Below are 27,430 nucleotides of genomic sequence, written 5' to 3'. Positions count from 1 at the left end.
AGGAAAGCCTGGCATGCTACAGTCCATGGGGTTGCAAAGAGTTGAACATGACTTAGCAACAACTGAACAACAATTCTAAACGTATTTAGGGAAATATGAATCATAACCCCCAAATCAAGTCATAGGGAGGGTATCATTTGGCTGAGAGGGTATTATATATGATCAATCAGTTTCAGGATGAGAGGGGAGCATAGACACTCCGGCTCCTGCTTTCCACCAAGAGCTCTAGCCAAGAATGTACCCTGGCCTCCTCCAGGTGTCCTGTGCTCTCCAGGTGTGTTCCCTGGCTGGCTGTGACCTTAACTGAAGTGACAAAGTGTTAGGAGCCCTGAGATAGATCAGGTTCTCATGGGAACCTTGGTTCTCTTATAAATGTGCTGGGGAGGGAAATCTTAAGGCCTCTGCTCCCAATGTGAGTAGATTCTACCACTGTCACGAGACCAGAGGAACCAGGGTGAAGAACAGAGCCCGTGGCCACCTGGTAAGGCCGAGTGTGGCACAGAGGCCAAGACCAAGTCTTCAACTACTCCAAGAGCACGTGGTTTTGTGATAGCACTTGCAGCACCAATATATTTTCATGTCCACAGCCTCTTCCTCCCAAGGCCTGTGTGTTCCTAAGAGCAGGGCTGTACCTGACCCGTTCACTATTTATTTATTTTTGGCTGTGCTGAGTCTTCACCGCTGTTGGGCTTTTCTCTAGTTGTGGCGAGTGGGAGCTACTCTCTAGCTGCAATGTGCAGGCTTCTCATTGCAGTGGCTTCTCTTGTTGCCGAGCATAGCCTCTAGGGTGTGTGAGCTTCAGTAGCTGTGGCATTTGGGCTTCGTAGTTACTGTTTGCAGGCTGGGGCTCAAGAATTTGGGCTCAGTAGTGGTGGCACACAGGCTTAGTTGCCCTGCAGCATGTGGCATCTTCCCCGACCAGGGATTGAACCCATGGCCCCTTCATTGGCAGGCAGATTCTTATCCATTGTGCCACCAGGGAAGTCCCCCATTTAAAAAAAAAAAATCTGGCTTCACCCAAGGGTTGCAGGATCTTAGTTCCCTGACCAAGGATCAAACCTGTGCCCCCTTCATTGGGAGTTCAGGGTCTTAACCACTGGACAGCCAGGGAGGTTCCCTGACTCATTTCTGAAACCTCCACTGCACCCAGCATAGTGCTTAATACCTGGAAGCTGTTTGGTGAAGGTTGCTTGAGGCTGTGGATGGAAGATGCTTCAAAGTCCTGGGGTCCTCACTATGCCTGACTCTGCTCAGAAGGTATAAGAACATGAGCAGGATGGTGACCAGCCCTTGATTGTTCTCTGCAAGTTACATTATTATATTTTGAAAAGCAAATTCCTGACAGCTTGGTTTCTTATCACTGGGCTTTCTCATTTAAAAAGTTATAGATGTGCACACATCTGTGTATGTGTGAGCATATGGGATCGTGTGTGCACGTGTATCCTTCTGTATACGGTGATTTTCAGGGGACTGAATAGCTGCAATTGAAGGTCAGGTCATGACCACAAGTGAATGCTGGAGAGTGTTACCTGAAATTGAAGGGTGTTTAGAACAGGCCTGGGAGGAAGGCTTCATGCATAAAGGATAGAGAGCCACATGGGCGCTGTGGATCAGCTGAATGGCCCCCTTTGTCCAGCAGCTGTGACACTTCCAATGTCCTGGTTTGCCCATGGCCTTCTACTCCAGTCAGTTGCAAGGACCACTCCATCCCCCTACAGCCTGCTCATCCACCAGGCCAGGAGCTAGGGCAAGCTGAGTGTGGGCAGCGGAGTGGAGGGGTGAGGGACAAGGTCAGCCAACTAAGGTTAAAAGCACAAGGGTTTTTCATGATCTGGACTCAGCCTCTGTACTTGACTTTAAGGAGAAAAACAGGAAATCAAAACACAGGTCAGACCATGTCCTGGGGTCAAGTCCATCTCCTAACCCTTTACTGTCTGGGCCAGGAGGCAGGTGAAATGGGGAAGTGGGGGAAGGGCATTTCATACTCTCTGCCCAGAAGCCCTTTCTCCTTGGTTTCTTCTCGCAATTTCTGAGCCCCCAAGGGCCTGACCATTGCCAGGGCCACCTAAGCCAGACACTTCAAAGGCAGCCTTCACCCCCTCTTCTTTCAATTCTATGTCTAGTCAATCCTTTCACATCTGTCTCCTAAATTTGTCCTGCATCTCTACCCCTTCCTTTCCAATCCCCAGGTCAGGCCTTCCTCATCTCTCCTTTGTCTATTAAGTAACCTACCCCTTGGATCTTGGGAGACTCAGCCACGACACAGCACAAGTCCCAGCTGCCGTTCATGCGTATGGCAACGTGCATGGCGCCCCCTGGAGTCGTGTCATGTGGCGATCCTATCAGGGGACAGCAGGATATAATAAAAAGAGGTTTTGAAATAAGATAGTCTGTGTTCGAATCCTGTTTTGCCACACACTGGTTAGGTGATTTGGGGCAGCTGAGTAGCCTTGCTGAATTTCGTTCTGCTCACCTATAAAATGCAGATCAGAGCATCCACTTTGCAGGGATAACCCATGGCTAGTGCAGTCCATCCTCCACGCTGTCCCTTCTTCCTTCTCCTGGTCCCCACACTCCACTTAGGTGTGGATAAAGTGAACTACCTGGCCTGGGGGTTTCTCCTCCCTTCTTCCCTCCCCTCCTCACCCTGCAAGAAGCTATCCTTAGCTACTTGTCAAATAAGAAAAGTTTTGCCAAGTCAGTCACCATACGGTGTTAATTGCTTGGTGTGGCTATTTGTGTGGAGACAGAAGGCTTGAGCTGCAGTTCCAGACCTTTCAACCGTAAATAATCCTAACAAAGCAATAATTATAATAATAATAACTGTGACGATTTATTGACCACCAACTGTGTGCCTGGCAGAACTAGGGACTGCATGTGCAGGATCTCAATCCATTCTTATAGCAGCCCTACCACAGGGGAGTTACCAGTGTCAATTTATAGCTGAAGAAGCAGAGACCCAGAGGAATGAGTGGTTTTCCAAGGTCACACAGCTGTAAACAGACCCGGGCCCAGTGGTTTATATATTTGTACCCCTTATGCATCCCTGTGAGCGGGGCATCGAGGGTCAAGGGTACTACGAGTTCATGCTGACTGTGCTGTAAAAGAGCTGGCAAAATTGAATTAAAATTCATTTCAGAATATACAACTCGACTTTAAGAGCAATGACTTCTGGTCTAAGATTTGCAGCTACAAAATGAACACTGGTTGTCCAAGAGAGTAAAGAGATTATCCAACATCAGCTAAATCTCTGCCTGAGAAATATTTTAATTACAAAGGGTCCTGGGGATTGGTGTGGGCTCCAGACTGAGCAATTAAAACTGATCTTGAGAACATGCGAGAGCTGAGGTTTGCCCCATGCCATGTCTGTTCAGCACAAAGAATCTCAGGGAGGAACACGAGACAACACCAGGTTTCAGGTGGGGAGGAATTAGAAATAAATGCAGTATAATCGGATAACCAACAAGGACCTACTGTCTAGCACAGGGAACTCTGCTCAGTGTTATGTGGCAGCCTGGATGGGAGGAGAGTTCGGGGGAGAATGGATACATGTGTATGTATGGCTGGGTCCCTTCTCTATTCACCTGAAACTATCACAACTCTGTTAATTGGCTATAACCCAATACAAAATAAAAAGTTTTTTATAAAAGAAAGAAAAGCATTGTGACTGAAGACATGAATGGCTAACATGCATAGAGAAGTAGGCAGTTAAAATCAGCTTCATGAACTTGGCTGGCTTCAGCCAGGACTGGTTTAGGAGCCTTGGTCATCCCTGATCACCATCATCTGAGCCACAAAAGCTTTCCTGCTGGCCTGTGGGTGGTCTTGCTCATCTCTGTATCTCTAGCCCAGTGAAACTTAGTGAAACCAGAAGCTGGTTCTTTGGTTTCATTAAATGATGAGGACAATAACTGTGCTGGAGGGAGTGGGTATGGCTGTGGAGTCACAACATGTTAGATCATACACTGTCTGCTGGTATTTTGTCCTAGATTTTCTTCACTGGAGCTTCACTGGAGTCCCAAATTCCAAAAACCAATCTCTGCTTTTTAATTTTTCAATCTCTTTATTTTAGTCTCTTTTCATTAGACAGGACTCTGTTACAAAATAGGGAAAATCACACTTCACAGAGTTGGCTGTGAGACTTAAAAGAGATAACAGTGATATATAGGAAAGCACTATATGGATCAGAAATATGAAAAGAACTCCTTGAAATTATTAGTATTGTTAGTATACAATACACTAGCTCAAGGAAGGCATCATTAACAGGAAATGAGGAAGACAGGATGGGGAGGGAGCCTTCTGTCTTCCCTACAGATTAGTCATGGAGGAAGATCTCTCTGATCTTGCATGGAGGCCTGAGAATTCAACATCTCCCTTCCTGCCAGGGCCACAGGCAACTATTAAAAGTGCCACCCTGATGACACCTCTACAACCTCAGCAGTCTCTTTGGATTCCACTGCCAAACCCAGAAGGGCTTTAACTGTCCTTCTCTGCAGACCCTTTGCTCCAGAACTGGTTCATATTCACACAGTGGTGTTTTAAGCAGTCCCTTGTTCCTCTGTTGCTTTCACCCAAGACTCAGCCTCTGATCTCTGCTTCATGCTCAGGCCCGGCCCCTAACTTCCTGGGAGACCAGCAACCTCTTATCAACCAAATCAGAAGTCATTTATTAAACATTACTTTGTCATTGAGGATCATAACATTAACTGCCTCCATTGGCACAACTCTACAAAACTTCTAAGGCACTTTCCTGCACCTCTTCCGGTCCTCACCAGCACACTTGGTGTAGAGAGAGTGGGTTTTAGTCACATACCCAGTTGATGGAAGGAGAAACGGAAGTGCCTAGGAGTTAGGTGTCTTGCTCAAAAGACAGACTGGGATTAAGGTCCAGGTACTTGGCATTCAAGATCAGCACTTATAATTCCATTCCTCCCTCCTGGGGCCCAGCAGTAGGTTAAGTCAATAGTAGCAGTAATGTTAGTTCCTCAGTGGTGTCTGGCTCTTTGCGACCCCATGGACTGTAGCCCACCAGGCTCCTCTGTTCAAGGATTTCTCCAGGCGAGAATACTGGAGTGGGTTGCCATTCCCTTCTCCAGGGGATCTTCCTGACCCAGGGTCTCCCACACTGCAGGCAGATCCTTTACCATCTGAGCCACCAGTGAAGGATACAGCATAAACTCAAATACACAAGCCCTCCACTGAGGTTGTTCATGACTGACAACTTTCCCAGGAGTACTGAGAACACCAAAAGCTTCCAGTTTCTTAAGCCATTATTACGAAGCTGGAATAATGGAAGCTATCCTTGGCAATATCACTCCTAAACTTGTACTTCTTGTTGTTCCACCCTAGTTGAATCCCCTCGCTTGGTTTCCTAGTTGTGAATGTCACCATCCTCCACGCATCATTCAGGCTAGGATTTGGAGCTCATTCTCCACTTCTCCCCTTCTCACACTCCCATCTCACCCATGCTTGTAGGCACTAGGTTATTGTCACTGGAAACGCTGTTCCTCTTTAACATCTCTTGAATCTGTCCCCTGCTCTCCATCCCTACCACTTCTGCCTCAAATCAGATCTTCACAAGCTTGTTCTTGGACTTTGAATGAATTGGTTTCCCCTCCTCCAGTTTTGCCTTTCTCCAGCTTCCTCCTTCATGCTACTGCTCAAGAGCTCTTTCTCAACAATTCATTTGATCACAAATCCCTCCCCACCTCCCAACGCTCCTTACTGCACTCAGGACAAAAACAAACCCCTTAGCTGGACATATGTGTCTTTTCACGCTATGATTCCTGTCTACCCCTCTGTTCATTCTTCACCTTGACTTCCTCCATCATCCAGGAAATGGCCGCTGTCCTCACAGGTATACTCATCATCACTTAAAGCTTTTTATCCCATCACTGCTCAGTCACTCATTCATTCATTCAGACTCTAGCCCACCAGGCTCCTCTGTCCATGGGATTCTCCAGGCAAGAATACTGGAGTGGGTTGCCATGCCCTCCTCCAGGGGAGCTTCCTGACCCAGGGATCAAACTCTCGTCTCTCCCATCTCCTGCATTGCAGGCAGATTCTTTACCTCTAGCGCCATCTGGGAAGCCGTCATGAGTTTGTTCAAAGCAACTTCCCAAGGACTAGGGGCTATTGGAGACAATGTTTTTACAGTAGCAGCATCCACCTGGGGGGAAAGCATGTAGAAAGAAGTCAAGGTTGTTGACTGAATGAATTCAGGAAGGGAGCACCTGTCAGGCTGTTTCTTATCTTACTGGATGGGCAGCTTGGTCCTTTAACTTTCAAGGCTCTTTCCTTATGAGCCTATTCATTTTCCCTTGGGACCCAAAGTATGGGGGAGGCCAGGACCCAAGCCTTTGTCTTTTAAGTGGCCTCTTAGGGTCTTCCCTCATTGTCCAGTGACTAACACTCTGCTCCCACTATAGGGAACCCAGGTTCAAACCCTGGCCAGGGAACTAGATCCCACATGCCACAACTAAGGGTTTGCATGCTGCAACGAAGATTGAAGATCCCACGTGCTGCAATTAAAACCTGGTTCAGCCAAATAAATAAATAAAATTGAAAAGAAAAAAACAGTGGCCTCTTAGCCTTTCTCGAGAAAGCACTGAAGCCACCAGGAGTCCAGAATCTCCTGGGTACCTTCACATCCTCTCCCTCCCTCCAGGTACCTGTCTGTCTATTTATCTGCATCACTGCCTGTGCTCTCTGCATTCTAGGTGATTGCTTTTTGTGTAATAGGTCTTTGAAAAAAGTAGCAGCTGGGAGGCTAATTCACACCTGTCAGTGAATTCCATTTAATGGGAGATTTGGTTCTAAACCTCCCTGCTCCCAGCTTTCCTGGATCCTTCTCCCTACATGTCTCCTCTTCATGTATCCCCATGACCTGAGCATGCACAGCCCTTCCTCCCAGGAACCTTGTCCCTTCTCTGCTTTTCTTTCCCAGCATGAGTCTACAAACAGGACTTCAAAAGCAGACTGTACTGTCTTGTCCAGCGCTCTGGTCCCTGCACCTTACTCTGCGCCTGTGCTTAGCAAGTGCTCAAACATTCATTATATGAATTCATGATCATCTGCAAACATGCATCAGGGTGGAAACACCTTTACAAAGACTTCAGTCATTTGCTCCCAGGAAGAAGGAAGGCAGAAGCCAGGGAGGGGAGAACCCTCCCACCTCCACCCCAGTAGCTATGTCTTCATCTTAGCTTTAGAAATGTTCTGTGCCTCTGGGAGCTAAGTAAGTGGTTACTAACCGTGATGCCGAGAATTCAGTGGATCAAACTGATAAAATGGTAGAGGCTCCGTGTTCTCCCCTTGGGCTGTGGGGCACCACTGCTTTTCTGCAGGTCTGCTTCCTCTATCAGGCACTGATGCCTCACCTCTGAAGTCCGCTGCACTCAGGGTCCACTGATCAGGCCTTCTGTCTGCACCGTGCTCCCCTCCCTCCCAACTCATTAGCCTCAGGCTTATAGAGACACAAGGCCCTCCCTCCCCCATCTTAGCAGGCATACTAGGAGTTGTTGGGGAAGATGAGTGACACTGTCAATCAGCAGCCTCAGCCTCCTCCACCTCCTCCAGCCACCTCCTCCACAATCAGGAGCCTTAGCCTCCTCCACAGGGAGGTCCTGAGGGGCTCCCACAGGGGCAGGGCATCTTGCTGTCTATGACACACTTGAGATCACTCAGCAAGTATATGACTAAGGCTAGACCAGGATCCTGGAGAAGGCAATGGCAACCCACTCCAGTACTCTTGCCTGGAAAATCCCATGGACAGAGGAGCCTGGTAGGCTGTAGTCTATGGGGTTGCTAAGAGTCGGACATGACTGAGCGACTTTACTTTCACTTTTTACTTTCATGCATTGGAGAAGGAAAGGGCAACCCACTCCAATGTTCTTGCCTGGAGAATCCCAGGGATTGGGGAGGCTAGTGGGCTGGCATCTATGGGGTTGCACAGAGTCAGACATGACTAAAACGACTTAGCAGCAGCAGCAGACCAGGATCCAAGCCACTGGACACTCAGGAGGGAAATGGACATATCAGGTGATTTTTCAGATCTTGGCCATTTTGACTCATTCTAAACAAAACAAAACGACCCAGGAGTCTCTTCTCTAGGACACACATCATTTTGGGTACCAGGAACATACCAGTATGCAAACCTCTCTCTGTCAAGGTACTTATCCTTAGTGGCAAGTGGAGGCAAGTCCCAAATAGTGCTGAGCTCAAGTGCCAGGGGCACAGAGAGAGGCGGCATGGCCATAAAAATGACTGCTGATTTTCCCAAGCTGAGAGCTCACTGCAAGCTGAGGCCTGAAAGGTGAGCAGGAGTCAGCAGGCAAGGAGGTGCAGAAGGAGCTTCTAAGACAGAGAAGTGGTGGGATGCACAGAGCTGTGGAGGAGCAAGGCACTGGCTCAATGCAGGGCATTGCAAGCCGCCCCATCTGGCTGGGGTGCTGGGCAGTAGGGAAAGGCACAGCTAGAATCAGAAGTCCATTCCAAAGAGGCTGCTTTGGGGACTTCCCTGGTGGTGCAGCAGTTGAGAATCCGCCTTCCAGTGTAGAGGACGCAGGTTCAATCCCTGGTTGGGGAACTAGGATCCCACATGCCATGGGACAACTAAGCCCGTATGACACAATTATAGAAAGTCCATGCACTGCAATAAAGACCCAGGGCAGCCAAGATTTTAAAAATAAATTTAAAAAAAGGAAGAAGATGCTTCGGACTTGATCCTCGGGGTAACAGAGAGCTCCTGCAGGGTTTTAAGCAAAAAAGAGATATCATCAAGAGTGATGTTGCTGCTGCTGCTGCTGCTGCTAAGTCGCTTCAGTCGTGTCCGACTCTGTGCGACCCCAGAGACGGCAGCCCATCAGACTCCGCCGTCCTTGGGATTCTCCAGTCAAGAATACTGGAGTGGGTTGCCATTTCCTCCTCCAATGCATGAAAGTGAAAAGTGAAAGTGAAGTTGCTCAGTGGTGTCTGACTCTTAGCGACCCCATGGACTACAGCCCACCAGGCTCCTCCATCCATGGGATTTTCCAGGCAAGAGTACTGGAGTGGGGTGCCATTGCCTTCTCCAAAGAGTGATGTTAGGAAGATTTTAACTCTTGGCCAAGATAAAAATCCAGCTTTGAAACCCACAGGAGAGGCGCCCACCATGCAGGTGATGGCTGGAGGCTTCAGCTGGACAGGCAGGTGTCACACTTACTGCTGGGCTGTGAATGGGAGCTGTCAGCACTGCAAACACAGGGCCAGGGTGGGGAAAGCCTCAGATGGTGATTAATTGAATGGCTGATGCCTTTGATATTGAGGGAAGCCTGATGCTGGAGAGAGAGGAGCTGCTTAATAATAACAGAACTTGCTCCTCCTAATGGTGCTTGTAATACAATTGCACTTATAATGTAATAATAATAATAATAATATGATTTGCCATAATGTATTTTCTTCTCAGTCTCTTTGTGCTTTCCAAACATTCATTGCATCCCAAGCACTCTTCTCAGCAGGGCCCAAATTCCCCAGGGCCAGACTATGAGGCAACTTCAGCTGTCCCAGGGGCCTCAGTTTCCCCTTTGCTCTGGTTCTGTCTTCCCTCAGGGGCTTGCTTACAGAGCATCATCGGGAGTCAATGTGTATGCCACCCACAGAGCCACACAGTGGGTCAGCAGAAGGAACTTGGGCCCACCATCTATCAGGGGATGTACCATTTGCTGTCCCAAGGTCTCCAGTGCCTTGCTCCTGGTTTCCTGACAACTCTCCTTGTCTATCCTTTCACCAGGCAATGGGGGGCGGGTTGGGGGGGGGCGTGCAGAGGGGTGGGGGAGCAAATGAAATAAACTAATTTGCACAATTAGTGCATGGGGTAGGCAGGATTCTAAAGAGACCATGCCCCACATATACACAGTCCCTAGGAATGAGAGTGACTGTGATGAATTTTACTTCCGTGATTAGGCTATGCGATGTGGCAAGCACATGCTCAGCCGCGTCTGACTCTTTGAGATCCCCTGCCAGGCTCCTCTGTCCATGGGATTTCCCAGACAAGAATACTGGAGTGGGTTGCCATTTCCTCCTCCAGGGGATCTTCCCGACCCAGCTTCTCCTGCAGCTCCTGCATTGGCAGGCTGATTCTTTGCACTGACTGGGCCGCCTGGGAGGCCCTGCTGTATGGCACAGTTGACTTTAAAAGAGGCCGATTATCCAGGCACTCTAACTTTTAAAAACAGTTTTCTCTGGCTTGTTGCAGAAGAGGAAGTCAAAGATTGAAAGTTATGAGAAGGCCTGGACTAGAGGCAGACTGTCCGTGGATGAGACGGAGACATCACAGAGTGGGTCATGGACAAGAAGAAGATGAGATGGAGGGGAAGGAGGGGTCATGAGCAAGGACTAGAGTTTCATTTGCTCCCTTCTACCTCCCCCATCACCTGATAAAAGGATACACAACGAAAGGCGTTGCCAGAGAACCAGGAGCGAGGCACTGGATGGTGACCTTTGGACGCTGAGAGCAGTCCCTAGCCAAGAGCTCGGAAGAAAACAGAGAGTCCAGTCCTGTAAATCAACCACAGAATGTAAATTCTGCTGATAACAGGATAAGCCTGGAAGAGGTCCCTGAGCTCTGGATGAGAACATGTCCAGCCAACATCTAAATTTCAACCTGAGTGGAGAGCCCAGCCATGCAGTGTGGACCTACAGAGCTTTGAGCCAGTCGCTATGAGGTTTAAGCTGCTGGCTTTGTAGTAATCGGTTTCACAGCAACAGAAAACTCATACAGCATGGAAAAGCAATAAAGAGCAGTTTGTTAAAGACATGAGGTAGGCAGGGAGGTCAAAGGCAAATTCTCAGCTGGACCACTTGTGGAGTGAATGACCTCAGTTGAATCTCTGAGCCTCGCTTCCCTGCTTGGTGGAACCGGAGCCCCTACACCGTAGTGGCATTTTGAGGATTTAAGATCGTGAGCATAAAAGTACTTAGCATGGTGTCTGGTACTTCGCTGGTACCATGGGAGCAATGATTGTTACAATACCAGCTAGTGAAAATGGGTAGGTGTTTATGGTCAGACTCTTGACAGTGGATTATTGGGAATTGCTGGATCAGTGGACAGAGCGAAGGCTGAAGCATCTCTCATTGAATTAATGGGACCATTGGTGACTCAGGTCAAGGCAGGTCTCCCCTCTCCCAAAGCTCTATTAAGCAGAAGGCCTGGGCAGTCAGAGGGGGGCATTTCCATTATACTTCTAGAGATATTGAGCCAGCGTAGTCCCCAGAGTCTAGTTCTTATTTCAATTTGATTTATTTCACAAGCACAGTCTGGTGCACCCCGCCAGCAACACACACAGGCATGGATGTGGGAGTGCGTGTGTGTGTCGAGAAAGACGCAAGAAACGAGCTTCAATTCTATTAAATGGATGATACGCAAATATCTCCAACTTGGTGCCAGGAGCCCTGTGGGACCAATGTTCACTGTCACACTATTTGTCAAACATGAGCAAAGGAGCTGAGTGATAATTGGTTCCTCTGACACCAGGCAGGGTTTCCTCGCCTCCACCAGGGTTTCCACACTCCCGTTGAATGCTCCCTCACTTTTGATTGATTTTCCTGGCAATCCTCATTCTGCTCTCATACCCCCCGCCCCACGCCATTAGGAATCAAGTGTATCTGGAAATTTCAGGCTCACCTGTAATACCCCAGATCTCACTGTGAGGCCCAGATGCTGGGCTCCTGGTCCCCAGTCCAGTCCCTAGCTGGGGTTCTCTCTTTAGGCCTACAGTGCCCATCACCTTGAAGGGGAGAATAGTTGACAGCCACCCAAGTGAATGGGCAGTGTCTTAGGCATTTACGACCAGCTAGCACCACAACAAAGGTGTTAACTCAGGTTCACTTGGGCTTCCCAAGTGGCACTAGTGGTAAAGAAAGTGAAAGTGAAAGTCACTCAGTCGTGTCTGACTCTGCGAGCCCACGGACCATAAAGTCATGGAATTCTCCAGGCCAGAATACTGGAGTGGGTAGCCTTTCCCTTCTTCAGGGGATCTTCCCAACCCATGGATCAAACCCAGGTCTCCCACATTGCAGGAGGACTCTTTACCAGCTGAGCCACAAGGGAAGCCCAAGAATACTGGATAGAATACTATCCCTTCTCCAGGGGATCTTCCCAACCCAGGAATTGAACTGGGTCTCCTGCCCTGCAGACTGACCCTTTACTAACTGGGCTACTAAGGAAGCCCATTGATAAAGATCCCACATGCCAATGCAGGAGACATAAGAGACAAGAGTTTGATCCCTGGGTCTGGAAGATCCCCTGGGGGAGGACATGGCAACCCACTCCAGTATTCTTGCCTGGAAAATCCCATAGACAGAGGAGCCTGGAAGGCTCAGACACGACTGAAGCGACTTAGCACGCATGCAGATTCACTTGTGACTCCCACCTTTCTTCTTCATCTGCCTTTCATAGGACATGGAAGGTGGCATTTGGCTGCCTGTGTGGAAGGAGGTGAAGGCTCTGAAAGTTCCTCCCCACCCCAAAATACCTTCCTCACCAAATCCACAATTTCCCATAGGATCCACTTCCTTGGTAGAGGCTTTGCTTAAGAAGGAAATGTCTAAGGCATTAACCTGTGTGTTTAGAACATCCATCCCCCTGTCCTCCACCTGACTAAGCAGTGCTTCTTTAGGGCCCACTGGGTGTGGCCTCCTCCAGGAAGTCTTCATGAGATTGCCAGGCTCTGTGGATAGCTTCATTATTTTAACCCACTGGCTTTCAATCCTCTGTTTGGGTTTGTCTCCCACTCCACCCTGACCATCTCAGAGAATGGACTGTATTCATGGTTGCATTCTGACAAGCTCAATTAATGCTGCCCAGCCAATGCATGGTCAGGAGACTTCTGCCCACCACTCCTGACTCACTGTGAGAGCTGAGCAAGTCACTGTCCCACTCTAGCTACTTCCCCTCAACTGTAAAATGATGAGATTCAGTGAGATGCTCTCAAAGGTCCCCCCAGATTCTGTGCTTGTCATCAGCCCTTCACATATCAGCCTGGACTGGATTTTGAGGCCCTTTGTCCATCAGGGCCCTGAGGAAGTGGCCTGGATGTGGGACGTGGGATAGCGCCTTCTGGGCAAGAGCGGGTGAGAGGACCAGCCACTCAGGAGCCAGGGGTGCTGCCCTCCGCGGTGGGGGTGGGGGGAACTAGGGGAGCAGAAGGGAGGGAGGGAGAAGCAAACCAGACCAGGACTCTAGAAGCCGTGAAGAGGAAATCCAGAAGCTTCACATGCCCAGGGAACCCATTCATTCACTATAAATTCATGCAATCCGTGAAGTCAACAGAATTGAAGAGCTGAAAGGTCTTTGGAGATCCTTCAGTTTATCCCCAGGGTAGACAGGACTTCTCCAAGATCACACACGGTCAGTTAGTGGGAGAGCCAAGACCAGCCCTTGGAACTACCAGGGCCAACTTCTTTTTAAACAATTATTTATTTATTTGATTGCACTGGGTCTTTAGTTGTGGCGCTGTGGCATGCGAACTCTCTAGCTGTGGCATGTGGGATCTATTAATAGCTTCCTGGCCAGGGATCAAACCTGCGCCCCCTGCACTGGGAGTGTGGTGTCTTAGCCACTGGGCCTCCAGGGAAGTCCCTATGTCAACTTCTAATGATAAAAAGTCCAGCAACTTCGCAGGGCAGACGAAATGTCATCTGACAGGAACTTTCCTCTGCCAACTCTGGTTCCCCTCTCTGCATCACAGGTCCTCTCTCCAGCTACAGCAGGCACCCTGCTTTTTCTTTGTCAGGCCTACCATGCTTACCTCTGACCACATGCCACCATCCCATTCACCTTTCTAGTAAAAGTGTCAGTCATGTCCAACTCTTTGTGACCCCAAGGACTATACCCCTTCAAGCCCCTCTGTCCATGGAATTCTCCAGGCAAGAATACTGGAGTGGGTAGCCATTCCCTTCTCTAGGAGATCTTCCATATCCAGGAATTGAACTCAGGTCTCCTGCATTGCAGGCAGATTCTTTAACATCTGAATCACCAGGGAATCCCCCTCCTTTATAACCTTCCCTTAATAAATGATTCAAAGCAAGCCAAATCTGTAAACCTCTCTCCAAGGTCCCAAAAAAGCACTCAACAGTCTTCCTGTGGGCTTCCACTTCTTGCCTCTTTAAGCCACATCCTACGCTGCTTGCATTCCCAGCACACAGCAGACACGTAATAAATGTTTGCTGAATAAGTGGAGTTGACTTCAGCATTTTCCATAGGTAAGTCGCTTAATCATGACTAGCTAATCATTTTATAATGCCATAACTTGGACCAAGGGACTTCCAGCTGTCAGCCGGTTTCCCCAGATGCAAATGCAGAGAATAATTTTCAGTCGTAGCCTCCTGAATCTTTTTCCAATTCTCCCCGCCGTTTCCCCTGAACACACCCCCTCTAGCTGTGGCCCAGTTCAGAGGATAGACACAGGAGGGTTGGCAGCCAGAGAGCACAATTCTGGAATAATAGCTTCTCTTCAAGATGCTGCTGGACCCATGTACGCCCAGGGGACATTTGTCACTGCCAGACCTGCCCCCTCTCTGAGTTTGCATGTGGTGGGGGCGGTACCTTGGAAGCTCAGTCAGACACATGGGGAACTTTCACTCCATTACTCTTTTCCTAGTTGCACTAAAAACATATTTATTCACCAAAGTACACTGTATTATGCAGAGTGGTTCTCCTAAAAGGCTCAATAAAGGTGAAATATGTGGATAGTCTTAATAATTTTAGAATAAACTACACTTTAGAATCAATTGCTCTGGCACTGGAAAGTTGTCCAACTGATGGACTGTAGTTGTTGGCTAGCTGTGTGTGTGTGTGTGTGTGTGTGTGTGTGTGTGTGTGTGTGTACGTGTGGTGTGTGATTTCAGTAAAAGACTCTAAGACATGGAAGAGGCTCACGCACCCTTGGAACTGTAGTTGTAACTTCAATTAGATGACAGACCAATTTTGAAATGCTTCTGATAGCAGCTTTGGAGTTTTCAAAAGTTAAGACACAGTAAACCAGGACACTGAGATCTAAGTATGGAAATACTCAACAGGGAAGTGGGAAAGAGGGAAGGAAAGGAAATGATGTTTACTAGCAGCCTAGTAAATAATATTGACAGGATTAGAAAAGTTCCATGTTCCTCACAAAATGATGGTGTATGAATTATCATCCCCATTTTACAGAAGGGAAAACTGAGATTCCAGTAGGTTAAGTAATAGGCCATGTGTACATCTCATGCATGGCAGGACCCAGGTTCCAGCTCAGGTCCTCTCTGATCCGAGTCCCCAGCTGCCTCCATTAAGCCATATTTCCACCCTCTGTGTCATGACACAGTCATGAGGCTCACCAACCTTGTGTGCCAAGTCATGGGGATGGTGGATGGAACTAGATAATTTCATAATGACCTTGGAAACCCAAAGCAGAGGTTTTGTTTTGGAGACCCTTGGGTTCTGGCTTAGGAGTACCAGGAGTTGGCGAAGAGGCTGCCTGACCAAGGCTGATGCAGGCAAGGTGTGGGCAGGAGAGGAAGCAGCCCCAGGTGACAGGTCACTCAGCACAGTCCTTGCACTCTTTTGACCCTTCTCACGTCTACGGTCAGTACTGGTGTCAACCAGGGGCCACAGCTTTCAACACTGCCCTCACTTACCAGAGCTCCCTGATAGGGGACTTCCCTGGCAGTCCAGTGGTTAAGGCTTCACCCTTCTACTACAGGGGTGCGGGTTTGATCCCTAGTTGGGGAATTAAGATCTTTCATGCTGCACAGTGTGGCAAAAAAAAAAGAACCCCCTGATATTCCATGTTTTGGATCCTGAATAAAACCATCCTTGCTGAACTTCAGTTCAGTTCAGTCGCTCAGTCGTGTCTGACTCTTTGTGACCCCATGAATCGCAGCACGCCAGGCCTCCCTGTCCATCCCCAACTCCCGGACTTCACTCAGACTCATGTCTATTGAGTTAGTGATGCCATCCAGCCATCTCATCCTCTGTCATCCCCTTCTCCTCCTGCCCCCAATCCCTCCCAGCATCAGAGTCTTTTCCAGTGAGTCAACTCTTCGCACGAGGTGGCCAAAGTATTGGAGTTTCAGCCTCAGCAACCTGCACACCCTTAATTTCAAATCTGTCCAGCCCAGAATGGAGGAAGAGTGTTCCAGACTGAGCAGTTACCGTGTGGGCTATGAAAATGCAGGTATCCTCAGGAAAAGGGGCACTGAGCCCTGCTCCTCCTGGCTGAGCTGGGGACCTTTGCACTCATTGGGCTACTTGGGATGAGCTGAATTCCTGTTGGATGGAGATGAGCCTTAATCCTGGCCAGCCATCCCAGTCCAAGAACTCTATCAGGTTATGAACTTCTCCACTCATTAACTCAGTATTTATTGAGCACCTACTATATGCCAGTAGGCTACTGGGGTATACTGATGGACAAGACAGACTTGGTCTTGTGTGTGTGTGTGTGTGTTTGCACTCGGTCGCTTCACTTGTGTCCAACTCTGCAACCCTATGGACTGTAGCCTACTGGGCTCTTCTGTCCATGGGACTCTCCAGGCAAGAATACTGGAGTGAGTTGCCATTGCCTCTTCCAGGGGATCTTCCCAACCCAGGGTCTCCCACATTGCAGGCGGATTCTTTACTGCTGAACTACCAGGAAAGTCCAGACTTGGTCTTTCTATTATGAAATTCGACGTCTGATGGAAAGGTCAGACGTAGAAGAAGGAATTCCTGCTTGAGATGGATGCTACAAAATAGAGAAGACAGGGCGCTGTGAGAGTGTGTGACGGAACTCGGCACAGGGCACGTCAGCAGAAAATGCCTCGAGGAACTGGCTTTCAAGGAAGACCTCAACGATGAACGGTGCTGGCCCATCAGAGAAAGGAGCAGGAGGGCAGGACAGTGAGCATTTGCATCCTTTGGAATCATTTGTTTCTTCCCTCCCTGACTGCCCTGGCTCCCCTTTCTGTAATAATTTTAGCAATTTCAATTACTTATGGCTAATCTCTCTGATAAACCTCTAGAAAAATAAACACAGGCTCAGTCTGCTTGACAGTAACATGGACCCAGAGGAGAAAAATTGCCTGCATATATCCATTCTGCCCAAACAAGATAGAGACTGGGGCACAAAGGAGTTATTTCTGCAGGACTTTGCTACTCTTTGGGAATCCAGGGAGCTGTTAGCTTAACAGCCATGGGCCCTCGATCTAATGGGTCATCCTCTCCTCTTCTCCAGGAAATATTCCCAACCACAGAGTGCTGTGAATTGAAATGCCCTCAACGGTGTGTAAGATGAAATAAGTCCAGGACTGTAAAGAACCTCAAAGATCACCTACTATTAATACAACGTCACAGTTTTCAGATGGAAAAACTGAAGCACAAGGAGGAGAAATGGCTTGCCTAGATAAATGCAGTTGAGTGAGGTGGCTAAAAGCTAACTGCTTGGGTTACTACCTTGAGCAACGTAACAAAATTTTATGAGCCTCAGCTTGCTCATCTCTAAAATAGGGATGAAAGAGGGCTCTCCTAGAGCTGTTGGGTGAGGTTTAAATGAGAAAATAACTGAAAAGCACTTGTTACAGAGTTTAGCATGCAGAAAGTAGGCAATAAATATCAACTTTGACTAATACTATGTTGACCACTAGTTAGTAGCAGGGCTGTAACTATATATGATGAGGCCTCCTGTTCATATAACCCTTACCATGCAAGGTAACCCTACAGGTGCTAATATAACCATTCGGGTGCTGGTGTAACCCTGCCTCTTGCCTTCCAATACCCAGCCAGCACCAAGTTCCTTCTCTCTAGAGTCCCCCAGGGAACAACTCTGAGATGTTAACTGCCTCTATACACATGGCACAAATGGCATTGTGGCCCTCCAGCACAGTGCGGGTGGCAAGAGCCTGGCACTCTAGCCCTACCTGGGGCAGGAAAATGAAAAGAGGATCACAGCATCCAGCAAGCCATGCTGCCTGAAATGCTGGGAGTAGCCCAGGTGGCCCACAGACCATAGTTCCCACTTCCAGGGCCCATTTCCTACTTTTTCTGGACATTTCACGATTCTGACCCTTACCCTGAATCTCTACACTTTTCCTGCCAAGGCGGTGGCTCCCTGCTTTGGCACCAGGCCCATCTGTGCTCACTGACAATAGATTAGGGTGATTTTATCTTTTCTATTAGGCAGTGATTGTGAATCTCCCTGGGTTCATTAGTAGCTGGATAATCCTCCCAGATTTATTAGCTCAAACTACACTTCCTCCTTCACCTCCTCTCTTCAGATGGCATCTCTGCTGTCTCAGCGGCAGTCTGGGCTTTGCCCAAAGGCCCTTAATTCTTCACATCCTTTATCCAAACTCCCATCAGTCTTGCGGAACAATGGTTCCCACAGCCAAACCTGGAGGCCGACTGGAGGACAGAGACTGCTTCTAGACTGAAGAGCAGGATGAGCACAGTGAGTCCATATCTGTCCAGTGCACGCCCGACCTGGAAGCACCAGACAGGACCTCCAGGCCAGCAGCCCACCTGGGCAAAAGCATGCAAGACGCAGACCCTTTTAGTTATAAGGGAGCTGACAACTTTGCTTCCCTTGTGGCTCAGCTGGTAAAGAATCGCCTGCAACATGGGAGACCTGGGTTTGATCCCTGGGTTGGGAAGATCCCCTGGAGAAGGGAAAGGCTACCCACTCCAGTATTCTAGCCTGGAAAATTCCATGGACTGTATAGTCCATGGGGTTGCAAAGAGTTAGACACGACTGAGCAACTTTCACTCACTCACTGACACCTTTATAACAAAGTTCTGGTCTCCACGTATAGGATCAGCACAGAGTCAGACACGACTGAAGCGACTTAGCAGCAGCAGCAGCAGCAGCCTCTAAACAGACATGCCAGGGCTTAGGTTACTAATTGCCCTTCTAGAATACAGGAAAGAGACCTGTGATGATCATTAATCATTTAATAATGCAACAGATATGGCTAGCCAATCAGCATTCCCATATCCTCTTCTCCCTGGGCACACAGGACATGATGTTTCCCCATCTCCCTTGTGGTAGGTGCGAGCATGTGGCCAAGTTTCAGCCAATGGATTAAGAGGAGAGATACTATGGGCCACTTCCAGGTCTGGCCCCCCAAACCCTCTTGTGTCTGACCCACTGTGTTTTGTCCTTTTCCTGGCCTCTCAGTGGACACATTAGAAGCTGGAAGAAATCTGGGCTTCCAGATGACCTTCTGGAAGGCTGCCCAATGATCAGAAATACACCTGGGGGACTTTGAGTGAGAAATAACATGTCTACTGTGTGAAACCATGGAACTGCAGTTGGCATTGCCTACCAGATACAAAGTGTTATCCATTGCTGATTTTTCATTTTACCAAGATTTCCTGAGATGGATATTATGATTTGCATTTTACATATGGGGAAACTGAGGCCTGCCAAGAGCATCAGGGTGCACAGTTAGAAAGCTCCCAAACTGAGGGTTTTCACCAAGTCTGACAGATTTTATATATATTTACCACTATATAAAAAAAGTTTATAAAAAAACAATGAAGTCTTGATACTGCTATAATGTGGATGAACCTAGAAAATGTTATGCTGAGTGAAATAAGCCAGACACAAATATTACATGATTCCACACACTAATATTGTGACTGTACAATAACTGATAAATATAATAAATAAAAACTGGGTTTTTACAGCTTCTTTCTCTCATTAGAAAGCTTTCTAATCAGGATTCTCCATTTCAGCCATTCATTCTCACTTCTTTCAATGGGAAAACTCCAAATAGAAATAAGAAACACATCTGAACACTTCACACCATTAAGATGGCTATTATCACAAAAACAAAAAATAACAGGCATTGGGAGGATGTGGGGGAACTCAAACCCTCATTCATTACTGGTGGGAATAAAAATGGTATGGCTAGAAAAGACTATGGTGTTTCTCAAAAATCAAACACAGAATTACCATATGATCCAGCAATTTCGCTACCAGATATACACCCAAGAGGATGGAAAGCAGGGACTTGAACAGGTATTTGCATACCTGTATTCACTGAGACACAATTCATAATAGCGAAAAGGAAGGAGCAACATTAATGTTCATGTTGATGGGTGAAGAGATTAAGTGTGGTATATACATAAAGCGGATTACCGTTGTTGTTCTTTCAGTCACTAAGTCATGTCCAGCTCTCCGACCCCATGGACTGCAGCATGCCAGGCTTCCCTGTCCTTCATCATCTCTCAGAATTTGCTCAAACTCATGTCTGTTGAGTCAGTGATGCCATCCAGCCATCTCATCCTCTGACACCCTCTTCTCCTTCTGCCATCAATCTTTCCCAGCATCAGGGACTTTTCCAATGAGTCGGCCGTCCTCCTTAGATGAGGAAAATACTGGAGTTTCAACCTCAGCATCGGTCCTTACAACGAGTATTCAGGGTTGATTTGCCTTAAGATTGACTGGTTTGATCTCCTTGCTGTCCAAGGGACTCTCAGGAGTCTTCTCCAGCACCATAGTTCGAAGGCATCAGTTCTTTGGCACCACACCTTCGTTACCATCCAGCTCTCACAACCGTGCGTGACCACTGGGAAGACCACAGCCTTGACTATGCAGACCTTTGTCGGCAGAGTGATGTCTCTGCTTTTCAGCACACTGTGTGGGTTTGTCATAGCTTTCCTGACAAGAAGCAATCTTCTGGTTTCATGGCTGCAGTCACCATCTGCAGTGATTTTGGAGCCCGAGAAGAGGAAATCTGTCACTACTTCCACCTTCTCCCCCTCTATCTGCCATGAAGTAATGGGGCCAGGTGCCACGACCTTAGTTTTTTAATGTATTACTCAGCCTTAGAAAGGAAGGGAATTCTGACACCTAGATGACCCCTGAAGACATTATGCTAGGTGAAATAAGTCAGACACCAAAGGACAAACATTAGAATTCCATTTATATGAAACATATAGAAGAGGCAAATTCATAGAGACAGAAAGCAAAATGGTAGCTGCCAGGGGCTGGGACGGGGAGTGGGTAGGGAGTTGCTGTTTAATGGGTTTAAGGTTTCAGTTTGAGGATGAAAAAAGTTCTGAACGTGGATCGGGATGACGGTTACCCAACGATGTAAATATACTCACTGTACTGAATGATATCCTTAAAACAAATGGTGAATTTTATGTGTATTTTCCACTATAAAAAAAAGAGTTTAAAAAAAGGAATGAAGTTCTGATACTTGCTTTAATATGGATGAATGTAGAAAATGTTATGCTGAATAAAACAAGCCAGACACAAAAGACAAATATTACCTGATTTCACACAATAATAATATTGTGACTGCACAATAACCGAACTGCCTCGTTCTACTCATTGTCCGGAAATTAATAAAATGGCATTTTAGGAGTCACTTTTATAGGCCGTTAGAGGCTGGACAGCAAAATAAATATCTCCTGTTCTTTTTGGTACCTGGGAAACACAAATAGAACTTCTTTTCTATAATTCCATTTATTTATTTATGGCTGTGCTGGGTCTTCATTGCTGATTGGGCTACTGTCTAGTTTCTGTATTTGGGCTTTTCACTGCAAACGCTTCTCTTGCTGTGAAGCTTGGGCTCATGGGCCTTAGTAGTTGTGGCACGTGGGCTCAGCAGTTGCAGCTCCCAGGCTCTAGAGCAGGGCCCTTCTGGGGCATGGGCTTAGCTGCTCCACAAACGTGGGATCCTCCCAGACCAGGGATCGAACTTCATTCAATGTGTCTCCTTCATTGGCAGGAGGAGTCTTAACCACTGAGCCACCAGGACTTCTTAAAATAATACCTTCCCTTAACTAGACTTGTGCTGTGAGTCAGTTTCTGGGTGGCTGTTATCTCCCAGGGCAGGTATTATTGGTGTCCACCAGCAGATGAGGTCACCGAGGCTCAGAGAGACTGAGCAACCTGTGCTGGATCACACAGCTGACGGCTGGTCAACCTGGAGTCCTTAGTCTTGTCTACTAATGCAAAGGCCTGCCCCTTTGTGCTAACTCTCAAATGCAAACCTGAGTGCCTGCTGCATCACCGTGGCCGAATTTAGAGAGATGGGACATGATGGACATATTTGAGGAATCAGAAAAGAAATAAATAAGAATTAAAGTCCAGGTGGCATCTATATTTGGGGGGAAGGACTAGAGCAGAGGTTCCCAAACTCCAGGATCTAATGCCTCAGGTGCAGCTGATGTAATATAATAGAAATAGAGTGCACAGTAAGTGTAATGTGCTTGAATCATCCAGAAACCATCCTCCCACCTCCGGTTCATGGAAAAACTGTCTTCCACAAAATCGGTCCCTGGTGCCATAAAGTTAGGGACCACTGGATTCTAGAGAAGCGCAGAGGCTCACCTATGACCCTCTAGATAAAGCCCCTCCTGCTCTGGTTCAAGACTCCAACAGCAACTGGGCAGAACGAATGGACTTAAAAATAGTTTCTTTACTCCTAATAAAGGTCTGTCCTTTCTGAGAGCCAAGGCACTAATGAGAAGTATCCGGAATATTCTCTCACTGACTGATTTTTGAAATGGCTTTGCTTCTATCTTCTTGGCTATTACTCAGCCATCATCATTTACACAGTTACTTTTCTGATTTCCTGTTGCAAACTTACCAACTGTGTGAATCCTGTCAATTCCAGATTCAAAGAACTCTCTGAGGAAGGTACCCTCCCAAAGCGCATCTCATTCTGTGTTCACCCAAGAAGGACAAAAGCCCTTTGAAAGCTGAAAGTATCGGAGTGTGACCAAAATACACACTGTCCTGAAAGCATATAGTATTTGGCAATTCATAACACAGTTTTCTTTATCCTCACGACAACCCTGTAAGATTTCATTATCCCCATTTTACAAATGAGAGACCTGGGGCTCAGAGAGTCACTGTGACTCCCCCCAAGTCACACAGCAATAACAAGGCAGAGTGGGGACTTGACCCAGGTCTCCCGACTTCATGGGTCAGTGCTTTCTCCACAAGAGTCATCATCAAAGTCTTTATTAACAGTTCGGAAAAGAGGGAGTGGTGGGACATTGCAGGGGTGATGCTTTCTTTTTTTACTTTTCTAAACCTTTTTTTGATGTGGATCATTTTTTTAAGTCTTTATTGAATTTGTCACAAAAAGTGGAAAAAGTGACAGGTTTTATTTTCTTGGGCTCCAAAATCACTGCAGCCACGAAACTAAAAGATGCTTGCTCATTGGAAGAAAACCTATGACAAACCAAGATAGCATATGAAAAAGCCGAAGACATCACTTTGCTGACAAAGGTCTGTATAGTCAAAGCTATGGTTTTTTTCAGTAGTCATGTACAGATGTGAGAGTTGGACCATCAAGAAGGCTGAGTGCTGAAGAATTGATACTTTCGACCTGTGGTTCTGGAGAAGACTCTTGAGAATCCTTTGGACTGCACAGAGATCAAACTAATCAGTCCTAAAGGAAATCAACCCTGAATATTCATTGGAAGGACTGATGCTGAAGCTGAAGCTCCAGTATTCTGGCTACCTGATGGGAAGAGCCAACTTATTGGAAAAGACCCTAATGCTGAGAAAGATTGAGGGCAAGAAGAGAAGGGGGTTGCAGAGGATGAGATGGTTAGATAGCATCACTGACTCAATGGACACGAATTTGAGCAAACTCTAGGAGATAGTGTAGGACAGGGAAGCCTGGCACGCTGCAGTCCATGGGGTCACAAAGAGTTGATGTGACTTAGTGACTAAATGACAATATTCCTTCTGTTTTATGAGGGATGTTTTTGGCCACGAAGCATGTGGGATCTTACTTCCCTGAGCAGGGATTGAACCTGTACCACTGCCTTGGAAGGTGAAGTCTTAACCACTGGATGCCAGGGAAGTCCTGTGATGCCTTCTTTTCTGTATATAATTTTATGTATTTATATTTGGCTCTGCTGGGTCTTCATCACTGTGTGTGGACTTTTCTCTAATTGCAGTGAACGGGGGCCACTGCTTAGTTGCAATGCGAAGGCTTCTCCTTGCGATGGCTTCTCTTCTTGCAGAGCATGGGCTTTAGGCACTTGGGCCTCCGTAGTTGTGGTTCCCAGGCTCTAGAGCACAGGCTCAATAGGCTTAGGCTTAGTTGCTCCACGGCATGTGGGATCTTTCTGGCTCAGGGATGGAACCCATGTCTCCTGCACTGGCAGGCAGATTCTTGATCACTGAGTCACCGGGGAAGCTCTGTGATGCTTTCCTAAACATCTCCAGGCCAAGCAACCTCGCCTTAGTCGCATTATCATCCTGGGAATTCATCTTTCAAACGACTAGCCTCTTTTCATCTGCAAAAACACTTCTGTGAGTCCTAGCTGCCCCACTCCCTCCGCTTTGTCTACCCCGTCGGCCTAACATGGGGGCAGGCTGGCCCAAGGCAGGTGGCCCCTGGCCTGCCTTCTCCCCCTCCTCCCCTCTGCTTCCCAGGCTCCCCAAATGGAACACAGATGGAGTTTAATCTGTCCTTATTCTTCTGCCAACTCGCTGGGCTCCCCCAAATGCCTCCTTACTTCAGGCAAATGCTTTTGCATCACTCTGGGAATAGTCTAATCCTTTTCTTCCCTTTTCCATGTTAATGCCCTGATTTACAGCAGCAGTGTGAGACAGAAAAAAATAAGTTAAATAAACACGGCAACAAAGCAATTCCTTCTGCTTTATATTCTGAGGGGCAGGGACTGGGAGGGGGCATGCAGGGGACTGCTGGGGTGCTGGCAATATTCTATTTCTGGGTCTGGGTGTTGCTGATACAGGTGTGCTCACCTGGAGAACGTTCGCTCAGCTGCTCACATATGATCTTTGTGGCCTTCTTTCTGTAGGTTAGACCTCAGTTAAAAATTCCAACAATGGAACAGGCAGGTCTGTGGTGGGGGTGCACTAGGCAACAGGCCGCTGAATGACTTTTTGGCAAGCCTGCTGTGGAGGGAGTCCCTACACCAGAAGGGAAGCTACACATGATTCTTCAAGGGGGCTTTCAACTCTGACAGCAAAGACCTCTAGGATGCTTCAGGGCGAACAATGCCACAGAACCCCCAAGAAAGGGCTGTTCACAAAACTTCCGCTAGAGATGAACAGGGGTGGCAGGATCCCAGCTTGTCTTTTGGGGCAGCCCTCTCCTTGCCTTTGCAGGACATTTCAGGAGACCTGGCCCTGGCCCCTAAACCCCAGAAGGGACACTGCATGACCCCTAATTTTACACTACCACCTGTGTCGGCCAAGAGAGTCTTAACTCCCAGGTGACCTTTTCCATTTTCAGATTCGAGTCAACTCTGCGAGGTTGAATTCTGCTTCCTAAACACATCAAGGCTGTTGTGGTTCACTGACACCTGCGTGTGTGCTAAGTCACTTCAGCCGTGTCTGGCTCTTGGCGACCCCATGGACTGTAGCCCCCCAGGCTCCTCTGTCCATGGGATTCTCCAGGTAAGAGTACTGGAGTAGGTTGTGGTGTCCTCCTTCAGGGGATCTTCCAGATCCAAGGATGGAACCCACATCTCTTATGTCTCCTGCATTGGCACTGGGAATAAGGAACAGCATATTCACATATCTGGAGATCTGAGTCCCTCCTAACATATGGACTGCTCCAGGAATGGATGTGCCAGTTCATCATTACTCATTTGATGTTACCTGCCTTATATCTTTTAAGAAGGTTACTTTCACAAATGGCTATAAACAGACAAATGAGCAATAGTAAACTGGCACATCCATTCCTGGAGCAGTCCATATGTGTGAAGGGACTCAAATCTCCAGGTATGTGAGCATGCTGTTCCTTATTCCCAAATGTTATTCTGCTCTTTGTTTGTCTAGGAAAAAAGTCTACTTGTCTTTCAGGATGTAGCTTAAAGACTCTTTCTTCTGTGAAGCATTTCCTACCTGCCCCGGGTAGAGCAAGTGGCCCCTGCTCTAGGGTCTAAAGCATTTTGTATCCACATCTCATGGAATTTGCCACTTCGCAATATGACAGTTTGCAATAGGTTTTTGCTGGCCCACCTTGGTTTCTTATTCCCATTTTAATTTCTAATGCCTGGCTCAGTGCCTGTTACATCAGAAGTATGTCTGGATAGGGACTTCCCAGAATTTGCTGCCAATGCAAGGGACATGGGTTCGATCCCTGGTCCAGGAAAATTCCACAACCAAGCCTGCGTGCCACAACTACTGAAGCCTGAGTGCCCAAGAGCCCATCCACTCACCACCAACTAGAGAAAGTCCCTGCAGGAACGAAGACTCAGCACACTTCAAAAGACATTTTAAAAAGTATATCTGGATAAAGGGGCTACTTAAATGATTTGGATATCTTCTGCATTTACAAAATAAATAAATGCATAATAATTAAACCGCTTCTCTGAATGACTATTTATAACAGCTCTACCTGTAATAACCCCAAACTGGAAACAACTAAAATGTCTCTCCATAGGTGGATGATTAAGCAAACAGGTACATCCACAGCAAGAAATATGACTCAGCAAAAATAAAGGGCAAACTATTGATTCATACAACAACTTCGATGGATCCTGAGGGCAATACACTGAGTGAAAAAAATTTAACCTCAAAGGTCATCTACTCATGATTCCATTTACATAAAAGTAGAAAAGTTAGGCAAAGCCATGGTTTTTCCAGTAGTCATGAACGGATGTGAGAGCTGGACCCTAAAGAAGGCAGAACACTGAAGAACTGATGCTTTTAAACTGTGGTTCTGGAGAAGACTCTGGAGAGTCCTCGACTGCAAGGAGATCAAACCTGTCAGTCTTAAAGGAAATCAACTCTGAATATTCATTGAAAAGACTGTTGCTGAAGCTGAAGTTTCAATAGTTTGGCTACCTGATGCGAAGAGCCAATTCACTGGTAAAGACTGAAGCTGGGAAAGATTGCAGGCAAAAGGCAAAGGGGGTGGCAGAGGATGTGATGGTTAGATAGCATCACTGACTCAATGGACATGAGTTTGAGCAAGCTCTGGGAGATAGTGAAGGACAAGGAAACTGGTGTGCTGCAGTCCATGGGGTTGCAAAGATTCAGACACAACTTAGCAACTGAACCACCACAACAACGAAAGTTAGAAATAGAGAACAGATTAGCAGTTATTAAAGATTAGGACTGGTGGGAAGAAGGAACATGGATGTGACTATAAAGTAGTAGCGAGATCTTTGTGGTAATGAAATGGTTTTCTTCCTAACTGCAGTAAGAGTTACACACATCCACATATATCTTAACAGACTTGATATTTTGATATCCTGGTTTTGATATTGTAGTGTAATAACATAAGATATAGCCATTGCAGAAACCTGGGTTAAAGTTACATGGCACCCCTCTGTATTATCTTTGTGACTTTCTGTGAATCTATAATTATTTCAAAATAAAAAGTTATAACATTTTTAAACCTGTTCTCTGAGGTTCTTTCTACTGCCTAATTGAGAGTGTGTATTTTCACAACATTTCACATGTCTTAATGCCTTACGATTTCAAAA

General features: G+C 47.1%; 1 protein-coding gene across 2 annotated transcripts in view; it reads right to left on the bottom strand.

Annotated features, from left to right (window-relative positions):
* The window catches only part of GRIK4 (glutamate ionotropic receptor kainate type subunit 4), a 401,597-nt gene that overhangs the window by 129,789 nt on the left and 244,378 nt on the right, over nt 1-27,430 (bottom strand). The window lies entirely within an intron of this gene.

This window comes from Ovis canadensis, chromosome 15 (assembly GCF_042477335.2).
Source record: "Ovis canadensis isolate MfBH-ARS-UI-01 breed Bighorn chromosome 15, ARS-UI_OviCan_v2, whole genome shotgun sequence".
NCBI classification, from domain to species: Eukaryota; Metazoa; Chordata; class Mammalia; order Artiodactyla; family Bovidae; genus Ovis; species Ovis canadensis.
The sequence above is the reverse complement of the archived record's forward strand: the minus strand, read 5'-3'. Positions and strand labels throughout refer to the sequence as shown.